Genomic DNA, 15,688 nt, shown 5'->3' with positions numbered 1-15,688 from the left:
CAGAGAGGCTGAGTGACTCAGCTAGGTCACACAGCCCTGTGAACAAAGCCAAATTCTGCCTGTGTGCCGAGTACCCTCAATTCAAGCTGTTTTTAGGGTCAGGACACAATTGGGAGAACCCTGTCCCTTTAGGTGACCAAGGAGCTAATAAGACTTGTCCCTGAGAGGCTAGGTGGCCTCAACAAGAAAGTAGGCTAGTCGTTGGAACAAACAGTCTACTTCCAGACAAACAGTTGTGCTGGCTGCTTCTGGGCAGATCCTACAGCCTTTCCTCTACACTGCTGTCCTAGCCTCTTTGTCCCTGATGGACTGACTCCCAGGGGAAGGGCCAACAGAAAGGCCGAGCTGAGCTTCCCCTGGCTACAGCGGACAACAGCCTTCATCGTCGTATGTCTTGGCTGCTTGGGGGCTTCCAGCTTTTGGAACATCTGGGGGTCCCTCCCCACCTCAGTACCACTGAGTCTGCCCTGCTAAACCTCTGAGCCTCACCCAAGCCCTTCCAACTATGCCAGGAGACTGGAAATTTCTACTCAGCAGCTTGGTCTGGCTTGGTTTCCACTCTGCTTGGCAGGGGACGGAGGAGGGGCCAGGCTGCTTAGCTTCAGAACAGGCCCTGCATTCTTGGAGTTGCAGTCAAGGGTCACTGGGAGTGGGGCTTGTGGGGCCTGGTGAGCCTCTCAGTAATAAGGAGCAAGTGGCTCCGTGCTGAAGCCTTGCCTCTGGTTAGGCCCTGTGCTGTCTGGATCGGCCAGGCTTCTAGAAACTTTCTATCAGGAGGCCAGCCCTGTTATTAACCTATTCCAGACTTGCTGCAAGGTTCAAAGGGGGCCTGCAGAGGGGCAGAGCCCCGAGCCTCTAAAGCAAAAGGCCACATGGCTATACAGAGATGGGCTGGCTTGTGACAGACCAGACAACACTCTTCAATTACTTGGCTGGGTGTGGGGTGGGATGGGCGATCAGGAGGCTTGGCTGAGCATGCTACGGAGAGGGGGTATAGGGGCATGGTGGCTCCATGGAATGCCCGCCCTAAGGGATACCTGCCAGCACCCAGGCGAGACCTGTGCACAGAACCTGGGTCCTGTCCGCTGCTGGCCCGCTCACGTGCTCTTTCTGCTAATTCAGGAGTCTGAGTTCTTCTCCAAACCCACCAGGCTAGGCCTTGACTGAGTCCTCTGTTTAGGGTTCAGCCAGTGACCAGGTCCCTCTGTTCTGTACTCCCTGTGCTGTCACCAGGCCTAAGACAATGGGAAAAAGAAAAAGGAGATTCTGGGAAGTGTCCACTGGACACTGTCCCCAATGGTCAGCAGAAAACAGGGTCTTCTGGGCTACAAAAGGGGTCTACCCGCCTTCCTCTAGAGGACTGGAGGAAGCAGTAGTGGCTAGGAAAGAACCAGCTAGGGAGTGAAGGGGAAGAAGCAGGGACAGAAGAAATCACACAGAGGTGGAGGGATGGGTCCAACCTGTGGGAGAGATCGCCACGGCGGGTGGTGGGGACCAACTAGGATCGAGGAGTAGAAGTGTAGGGGGATCCAGTCTCAAGGAAGGAACCAGCTGGGGGTGGGAGAAACCAGACAGGGACAAAAGACCGCACTGGGGTGGGAGGGACCACCAGCCAGGGGTGAAGGGGACCCGCAGGGAACCGAAGAACCTCCCTGGGGTGGAGGGGGCCGCCCCCGCCCCCGCTCGGCAGGCCGGTCGCCCGGGGCGCTGCGAGCGGGCCAGAGCTTCAGCGGAAAGGAATGCCTGGCTCGGCGGGGGCGGCCGCGCCCGGGGCCGGCCTGGTTCGCGCGGCTCTCGGGGCCGCTGGCGCCGCCGCCCGGGCTCGCGTCGGATCGGGGCGCGCCTCGCAGCGGGGGTGCGCGCCGCCCCTCCCCCATAACTCAAAGGCTTGTCAGGCTGGTTCCAGACTCCTGGCGCCGGGCTCCGCTCCAGGAAAAAAAAAGAGAGAGAGAGAGAGAAAGGAAAAAGCAAGCGAGGGAGCTAGCAAGGCCCGCCGCGCGGAACCGGCGACCCACGCGCACAGCCCGCGCGCCCACCCTGTGGACAGGGCGCGCGACACTCGTCCATCTCTGCACTGCCCCATCAATCGTTCAGTGACCCCGGCGCGCGTGGGTGAGGGTGTGTGCTGTGCAGCCCACCGCTCTGCGCGAGCTCCCTCAGGACCTCGTGGGTCAGAAGGCTTCCCCACGCCCGGGGTCCTGATGTGAAAATGCTGCTTCGGGGCGGGTTCCAGCAGCACCGCTGGGGTAGCTGCTGAAGAGGGAGAGGCGGCTGCGGACCTCCCAGCTCGATAGCGGAGGGGACGGGGTGACCGGGGCGTGGGAAGAACCGGCCGGGTGCCTTTCCTTTCTTCCCTCCCCTTCCGTCCTTCTGCGTGCAACTTCGCCTACGGTAGAGAGCCGATTAGGAAGGGGTTAAGAGTAGCAATTTAGAGAGAAAGCGGAGTCCAAATCCCGGTTAGAGTCCTGTTCTCCCCTGCTGGGTGGCCTTAGGCCAGGGGCTTGCCCTTTCCACTTCCTCTGGAGGGGAGGAGTTGCTTGCTTAGAGCTTATTCTGAACACCGTGGAGTCCTATCTTCGTTGGGGTTCCCAGTTTTCCCCTTCGCCCCTCCACTGTGGCTCCTAAATAACCTCAACCGGCTGACGGTCATTCTCAAAGGCCCTGGGATTCTCCTTCAAAGGCCCGTGCATTGGGTAGTCGAGGAGTCTGCACAAGCCAGTCTAAGGCTCCTGCTCCAGGTTCCACTGTGCACCATTGTCCCCCTCCAAGCCGTTCTCCCGACTTTCAGTCTGGGTTCTAGAACCAAGAAGGCCAGATGGCTCAGATAGCTGGGGCAGGGCTTAATTGGTTCTCTGGGGGATACAACTGGGCTTGCCCGGGTGCCCAGGGGGACAGTTCTACCTACCCAGGATGCTAAAGCTAAGGGCTCCTTTCTCAGACTCAGGCTGCACAAGGTTGGCCTGAGTACCAGCAGGTCCTGGGCAGCCCGAAGCCTGAGTTCTAGAGGACCTCCTGAGCTAAGTCGGGGGTTCTGCAGACCCTGTGGGAAAGTGACCTCACCTTTTCCCAGAGACTGGCAGCTCAGCTTAAGAAACTCACCAGCCCCAGGCCATTTAGAGGAAAAGGACAAAGCTGGTACAAGCGGTGCCTTCTGCCTGTCACGTAACCACGTCACATCTCACCTCAGCCCTTGCTACCAGGATCATGCTGTCTCCTCTTCCAGGGCCTTTCATGTCCCCAGGTGCAAGCCAAGGGGACCTTTTGTTTGCTACCACCTTGTTCCAGAGTTGCCCCCCCTTTTTTTTAAATCAAATTTATTTATTTTATGTAGGTGTGTGTGCTCAAGTGTACCATGACATGTAAATAGGGTCAGAGAACACCTTGAGGGAGTCTGTTCTCTTCTTCTACCATGTGGGTTGCTGGAATACAACTTTGGTTGTCTGGCTGGGCAGCAAGCTCCCTTATCCTTTGAGCCATCTTGCCCCACCCCTCCCCCATCAGCTTTTCTAAGTTTTAGTTCCCACAGCAGGAGCCCTCACATTCCAAAACACAGTTCCAGCCCCCCCATCCCTGCCCCAACCCTCCCACCCTCACCCCCCACCCCACCACCCCTGGACCTATGCCTGTGAGACAGTAGTGCTCAACTGGTCTCTGCTTCAGAATTACAGCCTTGTCTGTGTACAGTGTTCAGCAGGCAAAGGGATTTGCTGAGGGCCGGGGCTCCTGCCTTTCTCAGTCAGGTCCTCAGAGAATGCAGCTAGGATCAGCATCACCCAGCAACCCCTCTGGTATAGTAAAGCCTGTGATCCATTGACCCAGGTCCCGGAAAGGACCCAGCTCTTCTCCAAAGGCCTCCCTAGATCGACCTACCTAGCCGAGAGCTGCACTGTTTACCAAAGGACACCACAAGGTCATCCTCATCTAGGCAGCAAACTTGAGGCCATTCTGAGCTAAAAGAGACCATTTCCAGCACCATGCCAGGCATGGTGGCATCTGTCTGCACCCTCAGTTCTCAGAAGGCGGAAGCAGGAAGACAAGGACCCGCAGAGGGAAGGAGGGGAGAGAGCCCTGAGCTCTTGGGAGAGCCAGCTTTTCTGCCCCTCCCTTGCAGCTCTCTCCTGTGCTGCTGGATGGAGAAGCCAGCCCTAACAAGTCCCCACTACTCTAATACACTTGACTGACCAGACACCCTCTGTAGGGTAAAAGGGCCAGCCAAAAAAACCAACCAATCCCTGAGCATGAGATCTAGCACCCTGACCCTGAACCCAGAGCCAGAGAAAGAAACACACCCTGGACCATCAGCCTTTGTCCTTTCCCCAGTGCTGGTCCTGGGGTCCTCTCAGCGGAGGCCACTGGACCTCAACATACCCATCCATAGTCCTGCAAGCACCTCTTTCTGGGGCCAGTGGGAGGGGTCAGTGGAGTCTAGGGTGTGGCGGGCTTTGCCTGGGGCCCTGCACACACAGCAAGTACAGTTACTGCTGTTATCGTTATTACTAGGAAGATAACCATGGGCTGGGGGTCAGGAATGGGCAGATGGGAGGCCAAGTAGTCATTTAAAAGTGGGAGGTTCCGGGGGGTGCGGCTCAGTCTGTAGACTGCTTGTCTAACATGCACGAGGCCTGGGGTTGATCCTTAGGGACAAACACACCAGGCATGGTGACACACACTTGGCACCCAAGCCCCTGGAGAGGGTAGAGCCTGGAGGATCAGACACCCAAGATCACCCTTGGCTACAACAGTGAGTTCCAGGGGACTTTTGCGTGAGTCTCAAAATAAGCAAGCAGGTAAACAGCCACCCACCTTTGTGGAAGGCCAGGCCGGAGGGAGGACTGTTGCCTTGCTTTCCAGGGGGGGATACTGAGGCCCGAGGAAGCCAAGTGTGGCTGAATAGGACAGGCCCTTCACGGAAGAAGGAGCAGGCTGTGAGAGCAGACTGCAGAGCCAGTGGCTCGTCCCTCAGTGTTTTCCCCTGCCTGGTATCAGGAAGGGGCCACTGTCCCCACCCTGGGAGTGTAATTGTCCAGAGTCCTCTAGAGATCACCAGAGCCAGGTATTTCTATCCCAGCCCCAAGAAACATGGCTTTCGTGGTGCTGGAAGCTGCTATGTAGGCAGCTGGGAGAGAAAAGCCAGCAAGAGTTGGATCCTGCATGCCACAACACCAACTTCCCATGCAAGGGAAGTTGCTGTAGTGCCATAGTGGCACACCAGTCCAGGGGGTAACCAACTGCTCTTAGCTCGACTCTGAAGCCTGACTCTGCAGGATACTGTGGACCTGGTCAAAGGCCCATGGCTGGGAAGTCATAGGCACTAGGGGTGAACTTACTATTTTAGTTTTGCTAAGTGAAGGTGTCACCTCCTAAATATGTGTATTTGCACTGATAGACGAGTACAGCCTTAATCAAAGACGCTTCCCTCTGCAGTGAACTAGTACAGCCTTAATCAAAGACGCTTCCCTCTGCAGTGAACTAGTACAGCCTTAATCAAAGATGCTTCCCTCTGCAGTGAACAGCAGTCAGTGCAGAGACTCGTGGCTGGTAAGGATGCTAAGAACAAGCGACATGTATTACCCCTGCCAAGGCTCAGGGAGCATCCCTTTCCACTAGGAGTGGGTGGGAAGAATGCAAGGGCCAAATCATGGGGAGAAAGGGGTTTTAAATGCTATCTTTTGCTGTTTGTTTTTTTTCTTTCTTTTTTTGGCTTTTCGAGACAGGGTTTCTCTGTGGCTTTGGAGCCTGTCCTGGAACTATCTCTGTAGACCAGGCTGGTCTCGAACTCACAGAGATCCGCCTGCCTCTGCCTCCCGAGTGCTGGGATTAAAGGCGTGCGCCACCATCGCCCGGCTGTTGTTTTGTTTTTTGAGACAGGATCTCTCTATATAGCTCTAATTGTCCTGAAACTCACTATGCAGACCAGTCTGACTTCAAACTCACAGAGATCTGCCTGCTTCTGCCTCTAGAGTGCTGGGATTAAAGGTGTGCGCCTGGCTTTTGAATGCTGTTTTAGAAACATAATAAAGCCAGAACACTCTTGAATTCCTGGTTGCTTCAGTTGCCTGCATAGAGTCAGAGTAAGACCAAGCCTGAAGAATTCAGTTAGATGTGTGGGAGGAGCTCATGGAGCCAGGGAACCCTTGGCATGGATGAGTGTGCGGTTGGTGTGTGTGTGTGTGTCACTGTCTTCTGTGACTGAGCCACTGGGGAGTCCATTCCCCAGTGGACGGCTCCACACCCATGCCACATAGGTGACCCTGGTTAAACCCAATAGGCCACAAAGTGAAAACAAAGTCAGGGAATGGAGAGATGGTTCTGTGGTTAAGAACACTGGCTGCTCTTCCAGATGCCCAGGTTCGATTCCTAGCACCCACATGTTGGCTCACAACGGTCTGTAATTCCAGTTCAGGGCATCTAATGCCCTCTTCCGGTCTCTGTGGGCACTGCATGCAAATGGGGCACAGACATACATGCAGGCAAAACACAAGTACAAATCAAAGAAAAATAAATAAATCTTTTTTAAAAAACTGGATTGCTTGTCTTTAAAAAAACATGGAAAATGGGGGGGTCTTGGTGGGATGATGGGGAGGCCAGGGGGCTGGAAGAAAACAAGAGAGAGCAAGAGCGTGTGCGTTACAGGAATATACATATATAAAATTGTCAAAGAATAAATTAATTTAAAAAAATCAGACACTCAGGGTTCTCCATCTAGGTTCTGTAACAAATTTAGGCAGCCAGCTCTGCAGCAGCCTCCTCCAAGTACCTCCTCCCCCGGGGTCTCTGGAGCCCCAGTCTAGGGGGAGATGTGTTTGCAGAAGGACTTGATGTGTTTGCTTTGGGCAAATCTTTGCCTTTCTCAGCTGCTGTTCTGGTGAGAAAAGATCTTCCAGGCCAGGCAGCAGGAGGGGGAAGCAGAGCTGGGCCTGGCTGTCTGGGCTTCTCTGCAGTGCTGTGTCCCCAGCTTCCGGGAGTCTGAATGCTCCCCTATTCCAGGAGGAGAGCAGTTGGTCAGGGGTCCAGGAAGGGTCCCAGCGGGGAGAAATTGATTCCGTGGTCATTGATCTCAGGACAGAGGATCATCTGGTCTAGATGGCCTGAATCAGAGATGGTGGAGGTAAAGGGGTGGACAGCCTTGTGGGTAATGAGTGCCCAGTCTGGGGAGATAATCAAAGGCAGGGAAGCGTGGCAGGTGAGGCGTGTGGAGTGTGGGACTGTTTCTTAGGAAAAGAACTGAGAACCACTGGAGAGAACTTGAAGCTTTATTTTTAAAAGAATTAAATAATATGTATGTATGTTTATGGGTTGCAACATGCATATGTGTGCAGATGCCCTCGGTGGCCAGAAGAGGGTGCTGGATCCTCTGGCGCAGATGTGAGGTCCCTGCCGTGGCACTGGGAACAGAAAGCAGGTTCTCTGCAAGGTAAGTGTGTGTGGTTAACCACTGGGGTATCTCAGAACCAAATCTTGTAAGTTTTTCTTTTGCAGTGCCAGGGGTGGACCCTAGGTCCCCATGTGTGCTAGCCAGGGATTCTGTTGTGGAGTTCTGTCTTAAGTCTGGAGTTTTCTTCCATGGTGAAATTCCAGCACTTTCTATTCCTAATAAAACTGATCTGGCCAAGGGAGTGGAAGATTGCATGCTCAGACCCAGGCCCCATAAACCCTAGAGAGGCATCCTGGGGACCAGGTCAAGCCCAAGCCCTTTCTACCACCGCCACCAAAGACTGTTTCTTTTGCAGTTGTTTGGAACTGTTAACCCTTTGTTATATTACTAATATTAGCACTGCTGATACTTGACAACCCAGGCTAGAGTTAACTGGACACTTCCAGATCAGGCTGTATTTAAGCTTTATTGATAGATAAGTGTCACCTACACAACCCTACGAGGAAGAGCTGCCTTTGCTTGTGACTCCCTGCTTCGCCCCTGCCTCATATCTCCCAGAGGCAAAGCCACTGTGAAGTCAAGAGAGAGTCCCCTGTTAGTTTCCGGGACACCTAGCTCTGAGCATCCCAGCAGGGCTAAGGGTCCCTGACTGTCATACAGGGTGAGGTCTTATAGAAGCCCAGGAAGGGTTCTGAGACACAGGGGTGGGTGTGCAGAACGAAGGGAAAGTGTGTGGCTCCTATCACAAGGCTGCTTCTTCTGATCCTGAGGGATATAGGGTAACAGAACCCAGAAAGGGGACAAAGAGGGAGTGTCCTCATCTTCACCAGGAAAGCAGACATCTGGATGGAAGAGGCAGCGCTAGGTCATTAGCAAGTTCCTCATCTTGTCCTTCTCCTGTGTCCCCCACCTTAGAATTTCTATTGCTATGATTAAACATAGCAACAAACAGGAACTGAGAGACACAGGGTTTGTTTCAGCTTTCAGTCCATTGCCAAGGAAGTCAGGGCAGGAACTCAAGGCAGGAACTGAAGCAGAGGCCATGGATGGTGCTGCTTACTGACTTGTTCCTCGTGGCTTGCTCCAGCCTGCTTCCTTAGACATCCAGGACCGCCTGCCCAGTGATGGCCCCACCCACAGTGAGCTGGGCACTCCCCCAATAGTTATCAACCAAGAAAATGCCCTACAGACTTGCCCATAGGTCAAGCCTATAAAGACATTTTCTCAGTTAAGATTCCTTCTTCCCAGATGACCCTGGCTGGTGTCAAGTTGACATAAAATCTAGTCAGGACATGCCCTTCCCATGTTCCACTCCTTCAAATATATTTTAAAAAATAGTAGCATAGCCTAAAGGCTCACACCTTTAAGCCAGTACTCAGGAGGCAGAGGCAGGTGGATCTCTGTAAGTTCAAGGCCAGCCTGGTCTACAAAGCAATTTCCAGGACAGGCTCACAGGCTCCATAGGTACTGAGAAAACTTCTCTTGAAAAAAAAAAAAACAAAAACAAAAACAAATGAATAACAGTGGCAGAATACTAAGAAAATTTTGTTTGAGGGCTACAAAGGCCCACAGTGTGATAAGCCACTGGCCAGGTGATATGGTCTTTGAGTGTTTTCTCACCTTTAAACCGGACAATTTAGCCAGGTGCACGCCTTTAATCCCAGTACTTGGGAGGCAGAGGCAGGCGGATCCCTGTGAGTTTGAGGCCACCCTGGTCTACTAGAGCTAGTTCCAGGACAGGCTTGATAGCTGTCTCGAAACACACACACACACACACACACACACACACACACACACACACACACACACACAACAACAACAACAACAACAACAACAACAACAGAACAATTAACTGGGTAATAGTGGCAGACATCTTTAGTCCCAGGACTCAGAAGGCAGAGGCAGGCAGATCTCAGTGAATTCAAGGCCAACCTGGTCTACAAAGCGAGTTCTAGAACAGTTATTAGGACTGTTAAACAGAGAAACCCCATCTCGAAAAACAAAACAAACAAACAAACAAAAAACCAAGACAATTCAACTTCCCCTACTGACTTTGAGGAAAAGGATGAGGTCACAGTGTACTGAGCTGGCATTTTATGAACAGGTAGGCATTTGTTAGCACAACTATCTTAGAATTCTGGCCACAAACAGCAGAAGAGGAACCTGCTCCTCACAGCAGGGACACCTAATGGCAATAGGATGCAGAAGTCACCAGTTCTTCCAGGCTTAGACTCTCCCTGGGACAGCACCAGACCACTGGCTGATTTAATCACCCACCAACCTGAAATCACCATGGGCGGTGTCACCGGCTGTGGGCGCTGTGGTCAGTGTCACCGGCTGTGGTCAGTGTCACCAGCTGTGGGTACTGTGGGCAGTGTCACCTGCTGTGGGCGGTGTGGGCAGTGTCACCAGCTGTGGGTGCTGTGGGCAGTGTCACCAGCTGTGGGTGCTGTGGGCAGTGTCACCGGCTGTGGGTGCTGTGGGCAGTGTCACCAGCTGTGGGTGCTGTGGGCAGTGTCACCAGCTGTGGGTGCTGTGGGCAGTGTCACCTGCTGTGGGCGCTGTGGTCAGTGTCACCGGCTGTGGGTGCTGTGGGCAGTGTCACCAGCTATGGGTGCTGTGGGCGGTGTGGGAAGTGTCACCTGCTGTGGGCGGTGTGGGCAGTGTCACCGGCTGTGGGCAGTGTCACCAGCTGTGGGTACTGTGGGCAGTGTCACCTGCTGTGGGCGGTGTGGGCAGTGTCACCGGCTGTGGGCAGTGTCACCAGCTGTGGGTGCTGTGGGCAGTGTCACCTGCTGTGGGAGCTGTGGTCAGTGTCACCGGCTGTGGGTGCTGTGGGCAGTGTCACCTGCTGTGGGAGCTGTGGGCAGTGTCACCGGCTGTGGGTGCTGTGGGCAGTGTCACCGGCTGTGGGTGCTGTGGGCAGTGTCACCGGCTGTGGGTGCTGTGGGCAGTGTCACCGGCTGTGGGTGCTGTGGGCAGTGTCACCGGCTGTGGGCAGTGTCACCGGCTGTGGGCAGTGTCACCTGCTGTGGGCGGTGTGGGCAGTGTCACCTGCTGTGGTCAGTGTCACCAGCTGTGGGTGCTGTGGGCAGTGTCACCGGCTGTGGTCAGTGTCACCGGCTGTGGGCAGTGTCACCGGCTGTGGGCAGTGTCACCGGCTGTGGGCAGTGTCACCGGCTGTGGGTGCTGTGGGCAGTGTCACCGGCTGTGGGCAGTGTCACCGGCTGTGGGCAGTGTCACCAGCTGTGGGCGGTGTGGGCAGTGTCACCGGCTGTGGGCAGTGTCACCAGCTGTGGGTGCTGTGGGCAGTGTCACCAGCTGTGGGTGCTGTGGGCAGTGTCACCAGCTGTGGGTGCTGTGGGCAGTGTCACCAGCTGTGGGTGCTGTGGGCAGTGTCACCGGCTGTGGGCAGTGTCACCAGCTGTGGGTGCTGTGGGCAGTGTCACCAGCTGTGGGCAGTGTCACCAGCTGTGGGCAGTGTCACCAGCTGTGGGCAGTGTCACCTGCTGTGGGTGCTGTGGGCAGTGTCACCAGCTGTGGGCGGTGTGGGCAGTGTCACCAGCTGTGGGCAGTGTCACCGGCTGTGGGCAGTGTCACCAGCTGTGGGTGCTGTGGGCAGTGTCACCAGCTGTGGGCGGTGTGGGCAGTGTCACCAGCTGTGGGTGCTGTGGGCAGTGTCACCAGCTGTGGGTGCTGTGGGCAGTGTCACCGGCTGTGGGCAGTGTCACGTGCTGTGGGCGGTGTGGGCAGTGTCACCAGCTGTGGGCAGTGTGGGCAGTGTCACCAGCTGTGGGCAGTGTCACCGGCTGTGGGCAGTGTCACCAGCTGTGGGTGCTGTGGGCAGTGTCACCGGCTGTGGGCAGTGTCACCGGCTGTGGGCAGTGTCACCTGCTGTGGGTGCTGTGGGCAGTGTCACCAGCTGTGGGCAGTGTCACCGGCTGTGGGCAGTGTCACCTGCTGTGGGTGCTGTGGGCAGTGTCACCAGCTGTGGGCAGTGTCACCTGCTGTGGGTGCTGTGGGCAGTGTCACCAGCTGTGGGCAGTGTCACCTGCTGTGGGTGCTGTGGGCAGTGTCACCAGCTGTGGGCAGTGTCACCTGCTGTGGGTGCTGTGGGCAGTGTCACCAGCTGTGGGTGCTGTGGGCAGTGTCACCAGCTGTGGGCGGTGTGGGCAGTGTCACCAGCTGTGGGTGCTGTGGGCAGTGTCACCGGCTGTGGGCAGTGTCACGTGCTGTGGGCGGTGTGGGCAGTGTCACCAGCTGTGGGCAGTGTGGGCAGTGTCACCAGCTGTGGGCAGTGTCACCGGCTGTGGGCAGTGTCACCAGCTGTGGGCAGTGTCACCTGCTGTGGGTGCTGTGGGCAGTGTCACCAGCTGTGGGCAGTGTCACCGGCTGTGGGCAGTGTCACCTGCTGTGGGTGCTGTGGGCAGTGTCACCGGCTGTGGGCAGTGTCACCTGCTGTGGGTGCTGTGGGCAGTGTCACCAGCTGTGGGCAGTGTCACCTGCTGTGGGTGCTGTGGGCAGTGTCACCAGCTGTGGGCAGTGTCACCTGCTGTGGGTGCTGTGGGCAGTGTCACCAGCTGTGGGCAGTGTCACCTGCTGTGGGTGCTGTGGGCAGTGTCACCAGCTGTGGGTGCTGTGGGCAGTGTCACCAGCTGTGGGTGCTGTGGGCAGTGTCACCGGCTGTGGGTGCTGTGGGCAGTGTCACCAGCTGTGGGTGCTGTGGGCAGTGTCACCAGCTGTGGGTGCTGTGGGCAGTGTCACCAGCTGTGGGTGCTGTGGGCAGTGTCACCGGCTGTGGGCAGTGTCACGTGCTGTGGGCGGTGTGGGCAGTGTCACCTGCTGTGGGCGGTGTGGGCAGTGTCACCAGCTGTGGGTGCTGTGGGCAGTGTCACCAGCTGTGGGTGCTGTGGGCAGTGTCACCAGCTGTGGGTGCTGTGGGCAGTGTCACCAGCTGTGGGCAGTGTCACCAGCTGTGGGCAGTGTCACCTGCTGTGGGTGCTGTGGGCAGTGTCACCAGCTGTGGGTGCTGTGGGCAGTGTCACCAGCTGTGGGTGCTGTGGGCAGTGTCACCGGCTGTGGGCAGTGTCACGTGCTGTGGGCGGTGTGGGCAGTGTCACCTGCTGTGGGCGGTGTGGGCAGTGTCACCAGCTGTGGGTGCTGTGGGCAGTGTCACCAGCTGTGGGCAGTGTCACCGGCTGTGGGCAGTGTCACCTGCTGTGGGTGCTGTGGGCAGTGTCACCAGCTGTGGTCAGTGTCACCAGCTGTGGGCAGTGTCACCAGCTGTGGGCAGTGTCACCAGCTGTGGGTGCTGTGGGCAGTGTCACCAGCTGTGGGCAGTGTCACCGGCTGTGGGCAGTGTCACCTGCTGTGGGTGCTGTGGGCAGTGTCACCGGCTGTGGGCAGTGTCACCTGCTGTGGGCAGTGTCACCTGCTGTGGGCGGTGTGGGCAGTGTCACCAGCTGTGGGTGCTGTGGGCAGTGTCACCTGCTGTGGGCGGTGTGGGCAGTGTCACCTGCTGTGGGCGGTGTGGGCAGTGTCACCTGCTGTGGGCAGTGTCACCAGCTGTGGGCAGTGTCACCTGCTGTGGGCAGTGTCACCTGCTGTGGGCGGTGTGGGCAGTGTCACCTGCTGTGGGCGGTGTGGGCAGTGTCACCGGCTGTGGGCAGTGTCACCTGCTGTGGGCGGTGTGGGCAGTGTCACCTGCTGTGGGCAGTGTCACCAGCTGTGGGCGGTGTGGGCAGTGTCACCAGCTGTGGGTGCTGTGGGCAGTGTCACCTGCTGTGGGCGGTGTGGGCAGTGTCACCTGCTGTGGGCGGTGTGGGCAGTGTCACCAGCTGTGGGTGCTGTGGGCAGTGTCACCTGCTGTGGGCGGTGTGGGCAGTGTCACCTGCTGTGGGCGGTGTGGGCAGTGTCACCTGCTGTGGGCAGTGTCACCAGCTGTGGGCAGTGTCACCTGCTGTGGGCAGTGTCACCTGCTGTGGGCGGTGTGGGCAGTGTCACCTGCTGTGGGCGGTGTGGGCAGTGTCACCGGCTGTGGGCAGTGTCACCTGCTGTGGGCGGTGTGGGCAGTGTCACCTGCTGTGGGCAGTGTCACCAGCTGTGGGCGGTGTGGGCAGTGTCACCAGCTGTGGGTGCTGTGGGCAGTGTCACCAGCTGTGGGCAGTGTCACCGGCTGTGGGCAGTGTCACCTGCTGTGGGCGGTGTGGGCAGTGTCACCAGCTGTGGGTGCTGTGGGCAGTGTCACCAGCTGTGGGTGCTGTGGGCAGTGTCACCAGCTGTGGGTGCTGTGGGCAGTGTCACCGGCTGTGGGCGGTGTCACCAACTGTGGGCAGTGTCACCTGCTGTGGGCGGTGTGGGCAGTGTCACCAGCTGTGGGCAGTGTCACCTGCTGTGGGCGGTGTGGGCAAAGCCACCGGCTGTGGGCGGTGTCACCGGCTGTGGGCAGTGTCACCGGCTGTGGGCGGCGTGGGCAGTGTTACCTGCTGTGGGCGGTGTGGGCAGTGTCACCAGCTGTGGGTGCTGTGGGCAGTGTCACCAGCTGTGGGCAGTGTCACCGGCTGTGGGCAGTGTCACCTGCTGTGGGCGGTGTGGGCAGTGTCACCAGCTGTGGGTGCTGTGGGCAGTGTCACCAGCTGTGGGTGCTGTGGGCAGTGTCACCAGCTGTGGGTGCTGTGGGCAGTGTCACCGGCTGTGGGCGGTGTCACCAACTGTGGGCAGTGTCACCTGCTGTGGGCGGTGTGGGCAGTGTCACCAGCTGTGGGCAGTGTCACCTGCTGTGGGCGGTGTGGGCAAAGCCACCGGCTGTGGGCGGTGTCACCGGCTGTGGGCAGTGTCACCGGCTGTGGGCGGCGTGGGCAGTGTTACCTGCTGTGGGCAGTGTCACCTGCTGTGGCAGTGTCACCGGCTGTGGGCAGTGTCACCTGCTGTGGGCAGTGTCACCGGCTGTGGGCAGTGTCACCTGCTGTGGCAGTGTTACCTGCTGTGGGCAGTGTCACCTGCTGTGGCAGTGTCACCGGCTGTGGGCAGTGTCACCGGCTGTGGCAGTGTCACCGGCTGTGGGCAGTGTCACCGGCTGTGGGCAGTGTCACCTGCTGTGGCAGTGTCACCGGCTGTGGGCAGTGTCACCGGCTGTGGGCAGTGTCACCTGCTGTGGGCAGTGTCACCTGCTGTGGGCAGTGTCACCTGCTGTGGGCAGTGTCACCTGCTGTGGGCAGTGTCACCTGCTGTGGCAGTGTCACCGGCTGTGGGCAGTGTCACCGGCTGTGGGCAGTGTCACCGGCTGTGGGCGGTGTCACCGGCTGTGGGCAGTGTCACCTGCTGTGGGCAGTGTCACCTGCTGTGGGAAGTGTCACCGGCTGTGGGCAGTGTCACCGGCTGTGGGCAGTGTCACCGGCTGTGGGCGGTGTCACCGGCTGTGGGCAGTGTCACCTGCTGTGGGCAGTGTCACCTGCTGTGGGCAGTGTCACCTGCTGTGGGCAGTGTCACCGGCTGTGGGCGGTGTCATCGACTGTGGGCGGTGTCACCTGCTGTGGCAGTGTCACCTGCTGTGGGCAGTGTCACCGGCTGTGGGCGGTGTCATCGACTGTGGGCGGTGTCACCTGCTGTGGGCAGTGTCACCTGCTGTGGGCAGTGTCACCAGCTATGGGTGCTGTGGGCAGTGTCACCGGCTGTGGGCAGTGTCACCTGCTGTGGGCAGTGTCACCGGCTGTGGGCAGTGTCACCGGCTGTGGGCAGTGTTACCGGCTGTGGGCGGTGTCATCGACTGTGGGCGGTGTCACCTGCTGTGGGTGCTGTGGGCAGTGTCACCAGCTGTGGGCGGTGTGGGCAAAGCCACCGGCTGTGGGCGGTGTCACCGGCTGTGGGCAGTGTCACCGGCTGTGGGCGGCGTGGGCAGTGTTACCTGCTGTGGGCAGTGTCACCTGCTGTGGCAGTGTCACCGGCTGTGGGCAGTGTCACCTGCTGTGGGCAGTGTCACCTGCTGTGGGCAGTGTCACCGGCTGTGGGCAGTGTTACCGGCTGTGGGCGGTGTCATCGACTGTGGGCGGTGTGGGAAGTGTCACCTGCTGTGGCAGTGTCACCTGCTGTGGCAGTGTCACCTGCTGTGGCAGTGTCACCTGCTGTGGGCAGTGTCACCGGCTGTGGGCAGTGTTACCGGCTGTGGGCGGTGTCATCGACTGTGGGCGGTGTGGGAAGTGTCACCTGCTGTGGCAGTGTCACCTGCTGTGGCAGTGTCACCTGCTGTGGCAGTGTCACCTGCTGTGGGCAGTGTCACCTGCTGTGGGCAGTGTTACCTGCTGTGGGCAGTGTCAC

The sequence above is a fragment of the Microtus pennsylvanicus genome, chromosome 9 (genome assembly GCF_037038515.1).
Source record: "Microtus pennsylvanicus isolate mMicPen1 chromosome 9, mMicPen1.hap1, whole genome shotgun sequence".
Classification (NCBI taxonomy): Eukaryota; Metazoa; Chordata; class Mammalia; order Rodentia; family Cricetidae; genus Microtus; species Microtus pennsylvanicus.
The sequence above is the reverse complement of the archived record's forward strand: the minus strand, read 5'-3'. Positions refer to the sequence as shown.